We start from the raw sequence: 12937 nt of genomic DNA, 5'->3' as shown, positions 1-12937 counted from the left end.
AAAGATGATGACGACGACAATGATGTTGAAGATCTTTTTGGTATCGAAGAAGCTGAGGAATCTCATGAGGTTGAGACAGGTGAAACGGCTAAGAGTGATGAGCAGACAAATGACTCTGAAGCAGTAGTTGGGGTTGAGACGATTGACAAAGAACTTCTTGAAGCTTCTGATGGGGGAATGGATGATGATACAATGTTCCGCCTGGATACGTATCTTGTGAGAATTTTAAAAGAATGCAAGAACCAGGTTGGTGGTGAAACTGCTCATTCTTAGCTTGCACTCTTCAAACTTCGTGTTCTCTCGCTGTTGGAGATTTACTTGCATGAGAATCAAGGCAAGCGTTTTTTTGTCAACACTAAGTTTAATTTATTTTCAGGAAATCAGTTTACTGAAGGAATTAAAACGTGTATATATGGTTTGAAATTTGTCTGATTATACTGGTTGCATCACAGTTCCAATCAGGCTGAACATTTGAAATCCAAATGTGCCTTTTAGAAATCTTAAAGTCACTTTGGCATTATTGGAAGAAACTTAAGCAGTAAAAATGATAACCATATGATTGACTAAGGAGCATTTCTTAGATGTTGAATGCTAATTGAAATGTTAATGTTTTTATGTATTCTTTTCAGATGTTTTAGTGACATGATCAATAACATGTTTTCAAAAGCCCTAACCAGATTTTCTGGTTTGACCAGAGAGACCATCATTTAGGTTGGTTTATGTGTTCTACATTGCCTTGCCCCTAACTATTTTTCTTAGGAAACAATTTAGAAGTTAAAGATTCGATCAGATGGCTAATTGGTAAGTGGCTTGATGTCATGACCCGATCTCGCCCCTAAGGATTAAGGTCATAACCGACAAATAATCATGAGATTATCTACGGCCTTAAACAATTTCAGAAATATTAAAGGGGCCAAAACGGAAGCAGATTTAAAAACTTTGTCCAATGAGCTGCGCTTACATGGTATAGCAAAATCATTCCAAAGGTATTTCGTAATAACTCACACATATAAATAGAGTTAACATCTTATACATCCAGGAACTTTTAGATATGTAGTCAACCAAACAAAAACTCATATACATAGGTGATCCAATGTGTTCACCAAAATAGCAAAAGAGTAACAAAAGAACAAAATGGATAAAAACAAAGTCTTGTGCGTGAGACATTCGGGCTGACTCCTCAAAAACTTGACTTTCTCTCATAGTCTTCACCGAGGTTGGGTTTGGATGTCTCTTTGCTCGCCTACATACACATGAATGAGAATGAGTGAAAGCCAGTGAATAATATCAAATAAGAAAGTTACATGAATGAAAATTTGTTAACAAACATATCAAACAACTTTAAGCCCATTCATGTTTCTATCTAATACATCAAACGGCCTTAGGCCTAAACGTATCAAACGGCCTTAAGCCCAATTCGTTCTATTAAACGGCCTTTGACCCAATCATTCATGTCAAACGGCCTTTGGCCTAATCATTTCTATCAAACGGCCTTTGGCCCAATCATTTATGTCAAACAGCCCTTGCCCCAATTATTTATGTCAAACGGCCTTTGGCCCAATCATTTCTAGCAAACAGCTTTTGGCCTAATTATTCATGTCAAATGGCCTTTGGCCCAATCATTTCTAGCAAACGGCCTTTGGTCCAATCATTCATGTCAAACGACATTTGGCCCAATCATTTGTATGATGAATATCCAATTCAATTTAATAACTCTGTAGAACTCATACATAAGTGAGCATTTGGAAGTAGCATACTTCAATACATTCTTATTAAGATATTACCCATAGCACATGTTTGATTGGAAGGATTAAAGTATGGGATTAGGATTATTAATCCGTGGGCCCAATCATCCTATGTTTGTTTTGACATTTTGGTTTAGGATTATTAATCCAATAGATAATTAATCCAACAAATTTGTAGGATTATTAGTAATGGGGTAGGGGTGGGATAGTTAATACCACACTAATTTAATAGGATTATTAATACTTCACTATTAGTGTTGTGAATCAAACATGACCATAGTGTTCTACTGGTGGATTTGCCCTTCAGCTTGACCCTAAAGGCTCCAATCCTCACAAATGTAGTTAAATCTTGTTCCAATTCCCTTAGTCTTCCAATTTCTTTGCAAAGTCTTCAATTTTGGCCTCTTTCTCTCTCTAAACCGTGCACTCTCTCTCTTTAGTGGATTCTCAGCCAAAATGAGGTCAAAGGAAGGAACTTGAGTTTATATAAGCCTATTTATAGGCTTTCCTAACCTAATTGATTAAGGCTAAGTAATGGTGCTCTGATTCAATATTCAATCTAATTATTTTGATCCGAATCAATTTTTAATTAAATTTCACTATAGGTTCTAAAAACTATTCTGAGCACAAAAATATAGTCAATTTCACTTTGTGACGCCTCTAAGGCCTTCAATTTAAATTCTATAATAGAAAATCAAACAGATTTTCCTACGATGAACAAATAGGAATTCAAACACACACATAATCATATAAGTAACTTAAAATCACATTAAGCACATAACCACAATCATAATTAAGATTAATTAACATAACACGAGACAGGTTTATCACAATCTTTTCCCCTTTAGGAAGTTTGGTCCTCCAAACTTATTTTACCTCCATCCAGGAACAAATATGGATAGCGCAGTTACATTTCATCATCTTTTTCCCATGTGGCATCCTTTCCATAGTGTTCTTTCCATTCTACTTTCACCATCAGGATAGACTTGTTTCTCAATTGTTTCACTTGTCGATCAATGATTCTGTAGCTCGACTTTTTCGCGCCTCTTTTCGGAGAGCTCGAATTGGTCCTATAGTTCGGACTCTTGTTATGGTTCTGAATCTAGTCTCACAAGTGCACTGTGAAACTGATATTCACCAAAGAGTCCAATCCAGCAAATCATTTTGGAAAATTGATTTTGAAACAAATAATGCCAAAACTAGACTGCTTTGCCAGATTACAGAGTCGCCACCTAAATATTTTATTTTGGAAAAATTTAGGAAACCCAAACTCGTGCCGAAGGCCACATGTCCGTCATCACCAAAGTTGCCTCAGCTCGGGAACTTGCGTACGAGAGGGGAAGGTCCTGAAATGAGCACCCCCGCTTGCCCAATCAAAGATCGGCCTCTACTATCATGATGTGTTGTTTTACAAACCTCATGTGTTTTTATTCCAGTTATTAGCTAACTTTACTACGTGACGCACACAAGCAAGTATAGACTAAAATCGCAAGAATTGGAACATTTCAACTCATGTTTGTTTTCGAAAATGGTTTGAATTTGACACCCTCAAGTGGGCTAAAGCGTGGATTTTCCACCTCAAGTGGGGTTAAAACATGATTTGCCACTTCACAAAGTGGGCTTAAAACTTACATCCGTTGAATTGTTCCAATCCAAACAACAAAGCCTTCATCCACAGACATTCATGCAGTTAATCAAGTAAGCACATAGCCTCATGGCAAACATGTGAAACATGGCACTTATGGTAATTACACTCATGCAATATGCGAAAGCGTAAAATCTCACCGAGTACTCCAAGCCAAAACAAAAGCTAGTTAGAAAGATGCATGATCCTAACTATACAAGATGCCTAATGCAACACATGCAATGATGCAATTAATAGGCTTGGCCACCTAATATGGCATATGATCGATTTGAACAACATTTGATTTAAACACATATTCAAAGAAGTGTATTGAAATAATAATGCAGTTTGAATGATGCGCTGAGCCTCGGTGCATGGAAAACAAATGAATGATGCAAACATCATAAGTTATACTAATTGAAAATGATCCCTAATCTAACCATCGAAAGCGATTAAATAAAAGGGACAAAGACGTGGGGTTGGAAGACATGCACACACACACGCACACTTCCTACAACATTGCGCCCTCACGAAAGAGGGTTCGAATGAATAAGAGCTAAGCTAATCAAAGCTAAGCTAATCAAACTAATCTAATTAAACTAATTAGACTAATTATTATAAATCAAACGAATAACTAGCAAACTAATTACTAATTATTACAACACTTAACTAATTAGCAAACCAGTTAATTAAAGCAAATGTACACTAACTAATCATGCAAAGAACTAAACTACACTGCCACAGCTCTGCTTCAGGAAGTGGAAGATGCATGTACTCGGTTTTCGCCTCGAAAAGCCTTCCGGTTTGCTCTCGAGAGGCTCTGTTTGCAGGGTTGACCATAATCCAAGACCTTTTTGCTCCACCTTACCAAATCAATACTGAGGATTGCACCAGTGGCATGCTGGCCATGAATGCTTGCTACCGGCCATCTGTCGGCTAAAACTGTGCCCTGTCGGCCAAGAATGAGGCACTGCCGGCCACCAACGAACCACTGCCGGCCACTGGTGCTCTGAGTCACCACACTGCAACAGAGTACAAACAGAGGAAAATGGAGGGTTTTCCAAGGATATGTTTGTACTATGCCCCTCCTTATCATCTCAAAACATCAATGGAGTGGCATTCTTGGATCTAAAACCATTAATCAAGCATCTTCGATGCATGATGGCCAAAGATCTAAGGAGTACAATTTCAATAAATGCATAAAACAAGACTCGAGGCCATCACCTTATCATGTGTGATCAAAGGTAATGGCGACCAGAGGAGATTGGCTCATTTCATCACTTTGAGTGTGAAATACTCCAATCTTCCTTGTGTTCAATATAACGTCCAATTGAACACATGCAATGCAAACACAACATGCTTATCTTGTTCAAGTTTTACTTGTTCAATTTTGTTTACACATTTTACATTACCAAACCATTCTTTAACTGATTAAGTCCAAGGTAAGAGTCCTCAAATGGAAAGAGAGCTTAAGCCACAAGTACCTTGAGCATGAAAGAGGCCTCATGCTGTTGGTAATGAACTCCCGAAGGAATTAAACCATTAGGCATGAGGGTCTTAATTCCATACTCAAGCCAACAAGAGGCTCAAAGCCACTTTCAAAACAAAAAGAAGAGTGAAGAATAGAGGGAGATTGCAGAGATTTCAGTGCTGAAATGACATGTAAAATGATACAACAACATACAAGCAACTCATGCAAAACATGTTTAAAAGCCAAAAACACCAAACTAGTGAAGATCACAACATTATAAGCATGCAATACAAAGCTCTAAAGGTACAAACACTCCAAAACAGTCCTAAAACAGTCAAAGAGGAGTCCTAAAACATGTTTGAAGTAAGCTAAAAAAAGCTAGAATAGGTGGCCAACACATAGCACAAACTAAACTATTAAGCACAATTGCACTACAAGCATACAAAGCAAGCCTCAAGTGGCCAAACCAGCTCAAAACAGAGCTAAAGCTAGTCAAAAAAGTAGCAAAAACATGCTGAGATTAAGGTACGAAATGCTAGAAAATCATGCTCACATGTTAGGCTATCTACGCTTACAAACAAGACACAAGGAAGGGAGGCTACCCTTTTCTATTTTGGACCTCAAAACATAGTTTTTACCACTGAAAATCCCCTAGAATTTAGTGGTTAAAAGAGCCAAAAACGTTGTTTTAGAAAGCTTTGAAAGATGGCACAACAACTTAATAATGAAGCAACAAGAAGAGTGGACTACCCCTAACTCCAATCAAACCTCAAACCACCATTTTAGACCATAAAAATAGAGATTTCAGAGGTCAAAACCAGCCTCAAAACAGTATGCAAAGATGGTAAAGCAAGTGTTTAAAATAAGCTTAAAACATAAGTGTTCTACCTCTTGAAGACAAGATACACTTTAAGCACCAAAATCAAGCCAATACCCTCTTCTAGAGCTCAAATAGGACCTCAAGCAAATCTCAACTCAATGGTGATTAAATTTGATCAAGGGCTTGTATGCAAGAGTGTAGAGAATTCAAGCTATAAGGCACAAAATATGTATAGAGAGGATTCTAGAGGGAGATAGAGAGAGAGAGAGAGATTTTTTTGTCTTCAAAATTTTCAACCCCCACATATGCAAGAGGGGGCCTCTATATATAGAAGATATAAAATCCCCTCAAAGAGATCCAGCCATACACACGCAAGCAGATGGCTCAATCTATGCAAATAGTAGGCACAAAATATTAGAAAATATCTACTGATACATTAGTGGCCGACTGAGCACCAGTGATGGCTGGCAGGGGCTCATTGATGGCTGGCAGGGCACATCAATGGTAGGCAAGACAAAACCCATGGCTGGCAAAGCCCAAACATGGTCGGCAGTGCATAAAAAACAACATGTCAAAAGGACCTAAACATGGTCAAAAAATGAGACAGAATGGATGCAGGGTTTGGAAAACTCAAACCTGTGGCATTCCGCCGCAGACTTCGAGCGTCCGACGAGCAACCAAACTCATCATCGAATGTACCTACAAGAACATCTGAGTCTTGAGGACGGTAAAAAATGGGGTGTCTACAGTTGCCCTTTTTGATAGAACTCAGAGTCATAACATGACGTGAGTGAATGTCAAAGCCCAGAGAGGACCCATTTTGACAAGGCCATAAAACTTAGACAAACATTCAAGATAACAATACATAGTGGCGCCCGCAGGCTGAGGCAAAATGCAAATGATATGCACAATGCAAGAACATAATTTATGATTATGTAATGAGACTGTAAGGAAGCATTTGCATGCAAGTGTTATGCAAGGGAAAATGCCACATGTTAAGCAAACCGGCGAGGTACAGTAATCTCATACATGAGAAGAAGTAAGCAAATAAACATGCCACGCATGAGAATCGCAAGCCAAACCGCATTTCATGCAAAAAGGATGTAAGAAAATTATGCAATCTTAATTATGCCTCACGCAGGAAAGGCTAAGAGTGACTATCGGACACACCCGAAGGCTAAAACAAAAACACATCCTAGCACGTCACATGCGAGAGGAGATGTCACGACCAAAACCAGGCCCTATGGGTATAGCACCGTAACCGGCCAGTAATCCGAGATTACCGAAGGCCTGCAGAACAATAACACAGTAAAACAGAGTACAGGGCCTGGCGGAAGCCAATACAGTAAATAAATAATGTCCATTGAGCTGTGACAGTCTGTGTGCCAAAAAGATTTTTCATGCATTCATACATAAACGGTACAGAACAGTATGCAAAATATTTACAATCATTCAGACTAGGGGCCTAATCCCTGCGTAATAGTACGGTAAACATCTGACAGCCTATACAGTAATCCAACAGTGTGGGGACAGACGGGGGAAAAACAAAACACCCCAAAGCCATAGCATGGCAACTCGGAACCTCGCAGTGAGGCACAAAGGATGGCTTGACAAAATTGGAGTCTAACCCGCGCTCCTAGCTTCAATCTGGTGGCTGAGCACCTACATATATATATAAACAGTGAGCTAAAGCCCAGTGAATAACATAATGTGTAAGGAGGCTAAGAATGAAATGTCCTTACAGTAATGAAAACAGTTCATTAAACAATATTTCAGTCTTTCGGTCAGAACAGTTATTCAGTCATATGTGGTACATCCATTAGCATAGCGGTAAACAGTAGGTCTTAAAGACCAAACAGTAATGATGGCCATCAATCAGTAAACAGTAGTGGTTCCGCTGCGGGAATCGACAGAGATCTCTGTAATAGTAACAGTAAACAATAGGTGCTAAGGATGCCACAGTACAGTTCAGAAATAAAGGACATACATTCATTCAGTAAATAATGTCAGTTCAGTAAACAGTTCAGTTCAGTAAACAAAAGATAATCAGTTGAACATATCTTTACACAATTGTTACTCACAGAGTTTGGGCTACAGTGTGCTAGAGCGTGTCTCCCCAATCGCCAACCCTACACAGTTAACAGATTGAACACACACTAAGCTACACAGTTGGGAATGATAACAACTTAATCCCTAATTTGCCTTGGTGTGTTCTACATCTATATCCTCAACAATATGCCTTAAACTAGGCCTAAGAATGCCTAGAATGGGATGAGGATGCAAAGATGTGATCAGAAAACAGTTTCAGAATTTTCAGAAAAACAGAGTCCCGCTCGAGCGCAGGTTTACCCGCTCGAGCGATCATGCAACAGAGGTACACGCTCGAACGTCAAATATCCCGCTCGAGCGTACTGTAAAAGTACTGGATGGGTGAAATCTCCGCTCGACGGACGCTCGACGCCTGCTCGAGAGTCCAATACTCCACTCGAGCGGACTATAGAACAGTGCAGAGATACTGGATGCTCGGATTCCACGCTCGAGCGGAACTTCCCCCCGCTCGAGCGGAAGTGCAAAATCTAGGAATTCCAGATTGCACCTCTAAGCCAAAACCCAGGTTTAAAAGCATCAAAACCGATCCTCTTGGGCTAATTTCTGGAAAAACACTTGTAAACACATGGAATAACATGATTCAAAACTCAATTTGAGAAATCAAAGCCCAAGGGTGTTTAATTCAAACCCAATTTCAAACCAATTTCATGAACATGAAGAACATGCAAACATGCATGAATTCAAATCAATTCAAAGCTTCAGAACATGCTCTAGTGAGCCAATTGATTCACAAACAAGATGAAAACATGGCCTACACTCAAGACATGAACATGCATGTGACAATTTGCCATGAATTCAACTCAAAACTCACCAATTCAAACATGCATGCAAGAATTATGTTCTAATCCTACATGTATGAACTAAAACAAGACTTAACTCTACAATTGAAGCATGAATCATGCAAGAATTAATTCTATGACAACAACAAGAAGATGAATGTCCTACCTTAGTCTTGTATTCAAGGTTTAGGAGTCTAATTTGACAATTTACACTTCAATTCCAAGCAATTCAAGCCAATTCAACAAACTGAGCTCAATTCTCTCCTATTTCCTCTCTTGGTCGGCTAGGAAAAGGCTGAGGAAATGGTTTTTGATTCAAGTGTGGTGTAGCTCAATATGCCTAGGTAGTGGCCCACTAGATGGCTTATCGGTAAATAAGTCCAAAACTTGCAATCCATCAGTTTTTAATCTAATTTAATCATACCTACTCAGTTTTCAGATAAATACACTACAAAATCACATTAATTATGAGGATCATAAAACATCAATCAATTCCGGATTCGGCCGCCGATAGGGCCTTCAATTAGCAGTTTAAACATAAAAACACGAACAGATCAAATAAACAATCAACAGATAAAATGCATTTCAAACAGATGTACTCATTCAATCCAGTTCCAGTTTTCAATCAGTCAGTTCAGTGCTTTAATCAGGTCAATTATCAGTCACAATCAGTTCAGTTTAACGGTAATCAATGTTTAACGGTAATCAGTGGTGAGGGCTATTACAGTCTCCCCTCCTTATAAAGAGTTTAGTCCTCTAAACTCGAGTTACCTTCATTCTGGAACAAAATAGGGTTCAGTGGAAACAGTTCAGGATATCTTGTAGCCATGTCATCTTCCCTTTCCCACGTGGCATACACACCACCATGGTTTTGCCAGTCAACTTTCACTAGCGGGATCTCCTTGTTTCTCAGTTTCTTGATCCGTCTGTTTACAATCTGTATAGGCCGTTCCTCGTAAGTGTAGTCATCACTCAACACTACCCGAGTAGGCTCAATTACATAGAAGGGATCTCGGAGATAATCTCTTAACATCGAGATGTGGAAAACATTATGCATGTGCTCCATTTCAAGAGGGAGCGCAACTTGATACGCCACCGGATTAATTTTCTCAATAATCTCATACGGTCCGACGTATCTCGGTGCTAACTTGCCCTTGACTCCAAAACGAGTCTGGCCTTTCATCGGTGTCACTTTCACAAATACGTGATCACCCACTTCATACTCTCTGTCTCGTCTTCTGATATCAGCATAACTTTTCTGTCGGCTCTGTGCAGTTTTCATTCTCTGTTGTATCAGTTTCACCTTCTCAGTCGTTTCATAAACAATCTTGGGCCCAAGCAAAGGCCCGTCTCCAACTTCTGCCCAGCAAATCGGAGATCTACATTTTCTGCCATACAATGCCTCGAAAGGCGCCATACCAATACTCGAATGGTAGCTGTTGTTGTAGGCGAATTCAACTAATGGCAGATGACTTCCCCAATCTCCCTGAAAATCAAGGACACACATTCTCAGTAAATCTTCCAGAGTTTGGATGGTCCTTTCTGACTGTCCATCTGTCTGAGGATGATAGGCACTACTCAGCCTCAATTCAGTACCCAATGCAGTCTGTAGACTTTGCCAAAATCTCGATGTAAACTTCGAATCCCTGTCAGAAACAATAGACACAGGCACTCCATGTAGTCTCACAATTTCATCAATATAGATAACAGCCAGTTTGTCCGCATTATAGATTGTCTTGACAGGTAAGAAGTGAGCAGATTTGGTTAGTCTATCAACAATAACCCAAATTGAATCCATACCTTTTCTGGAGCGAGGTAACCCGACGATAAAGTCCATCGTGATATGCTCCCATTTCCACTTTGGTATGGGTAGGGGTTGCAATAACCCAGCAGGTTGTTGATGTTCAGCTTTGACTTGTTGGCAATGAAGACATTTGGACACAAAGTCAGCAATTTCTTTCTTCATTCCCGGCCACCAGAAATTCTGTTTCAGATCTTGGTACATTTTTGTATTCCCCGGGTGGATAGACAATTTTGAATTGTGGCCCTCTTGCAGAACTCTTCTTTTCAGTTCAGTATCATTCGGTACACACAGTCTTTCTTGAAATTTCAGTACATTGTTCTCGAATTTGAAATCCGGTCTCGGCTTAGACTCTCTTTCTTCGATGATTTTTTTCAAGAAGTCATCCAGTTGCTGTTTCTCTTTAATTTCTTCAATCAACAATGCCGGTTGAGCAGAAATAGCAGCTAAGGTTCCACATTGTTCTCGCAAAACAATCTCAATTTCAGATTTTTCGAGGTCACAAAGCAGCTCTTTCTGTCCAGTGAGTAAACAGGCTAAGTTTCCAATTGATTTCCGGCTCAATGCATCGGCAACGGTATTGGCTTTTCCCGGGTGGTACAGTATCTGTAGGTCATAGTCTTTGATTAGTTCTAGTCATCTCCGCTGTCTCATGTTAAGTTCTTTCAGTGTGAAGAAATACTTTAAACTCTTATGGTCGGTATATACTTCACATGTCACCCCATACAGATAGTGACGCCAGATTTTCAGTGCAAATACTACTGCAGCAAGTTCCAGATCATGGGTCGGGTAGTTCTTTTCGTGCGGTCTCAGTTGTCGGGAAGCATAGGCAATTACTTTCCCATTCTGCATTAAAACACACCCCAAACCCTTATGAGAAGCATCACTAAACACAGTATAACCATCCGTACCTGAAGGTAAGGTCAGAACAGGTGCAGTCACTAGTCGAGTTTTCAACTCCTGGAAAACAGATTCTCTTTGGTCAGTCCAGTCAAATAATATCCCCTTCTGAGTCAGTTAAGTCAATGGTAAAGCAATTTTGGAGAAATCTTTGACAAATCTTCTGTAATATCCAGCCAATCCCAAAAAGCTTCGGACTTCAGTCACATTTGTTGGTCTAGGCCAGTTCACTACAGCTTCAATTTTCTGCGGATCAACAGAAATTCCATTTTTGCTAACAACATGCCTTAAAAACATAACATGGTCAAGCCAAAATTCACATTTAGACAGTTTAGCATACAGTTTCTGTTCTCTTAGGGTTTGTAGGGCAAGTCTCAGGTGATGTTCATGTTCCTCTATACTCTTGGAGTAAATCAATATGTCATCAATAAATACAACAATAAAATTGTCAAGGTATGGTTTAAAAATTCTGTTCATAAGGTCCATAAATGCAGCCGGTGCATTCGTAACTCCGAAAGGCATAACTAAAAATTCATAATGGCCATACCTCGTTCTAAAAGCAGTTTTATCAATGTCTTCCGGTTTAACCTTCAGTTGATGATACCCCGATCTGAGATCAATCTTAGAAAACACTTGTGCACCCTGTAACTGATCAAATAAATCATCAATGCGCGGTAATGGCTATTTATTTTTCACAGTTACCTTGTTCAATTCACGGCAATCAATGCACAGTCTCAGCGAGCCATCTTTCTTCTTTACAAACAAAACCGGTGCACCCCATGGCGAAGTACTGGGCCTGATAAACTTCTTGTCTAGCAGTTCTTGCAATTGTACTTTCAGCTCCTTCAGTTCAGTTGGGGCCATTCTGTAAGGAGCTTTCGATATCGACTGTGTACCCGGAATCACATCGACGGTGAATTCAATCTCCCTGTCAATCAAATTCCCTGGCAGATCATCTGGAAATACATCTGGGAATTCCCTGACTATAGGAATACAATTCACATCAATTTTAACACTATCATCAGTAGACACAGTCAGCACAGAACACAGATATCCTTTACACCCCTTTCTAAGTAATTTAACGGCTTTCACTGACGAAATCAAATACGGAGGAGGTACTACTCCACTCCCATTAAACACAAATTCAGGCAGACCAGGTGGATGGAAAACTACTTGTTTTGTTACACAGTCTATGGTGGCATGATATTTCGTTAACCAGTCCATCCCCAATATTACATCAAAATGATCAATGTTCAATGGCAATAAATCAATAAACAGATGTGCATCTCCAACAATAATTTCACAAGCAGGGTACATGTATGCACAGGTCATAGATCCCCCAACGGGTGAGGATACAGCTAACAGATAGTTCATGGGTTCTAAAAGTCTATTCAATTTCCGTGAGAAAGCATGCGATACATAAGAATGTGTAGACCCCGAATCAATCAATACATATGCATTTTGTGTACAAATAGAGAGGATACCTGACACAACGGTTTCAGTATTTTGCACGTCTCCCGGTACTAGGGCGAATACTCGGCCCTGCCTCATGGGCTTCTTCCTGGTAGCTTTGGGGTTAGGCTTTGGTGTTACAGTTGACGCTGCTGCGCTTGGCGTAGCTTTGCTACTAACTTACAGAGTAGAGGGACAGTCTCTAACCATGTGGCCCACTTTGCCACATCTGTAAC

This window comes from Camellia sinensis, chromosome 2 (genome assembly GCF_055761805.1).
Source record: "Camellia sinensis isolate YWXY chromosome 2, ASM5576180v1, whole genome shotgun sequence".
Taxonomy (NCBI): domain Eukaryota; kingdom Viridiplantae; phylum Streptophyta; class Magnoliopsida; order Ericales; family Theaceae; genus Camellia; species Camellia sinensis.
Note: the sequence above shows the minus strand (reverse complement) of the source record.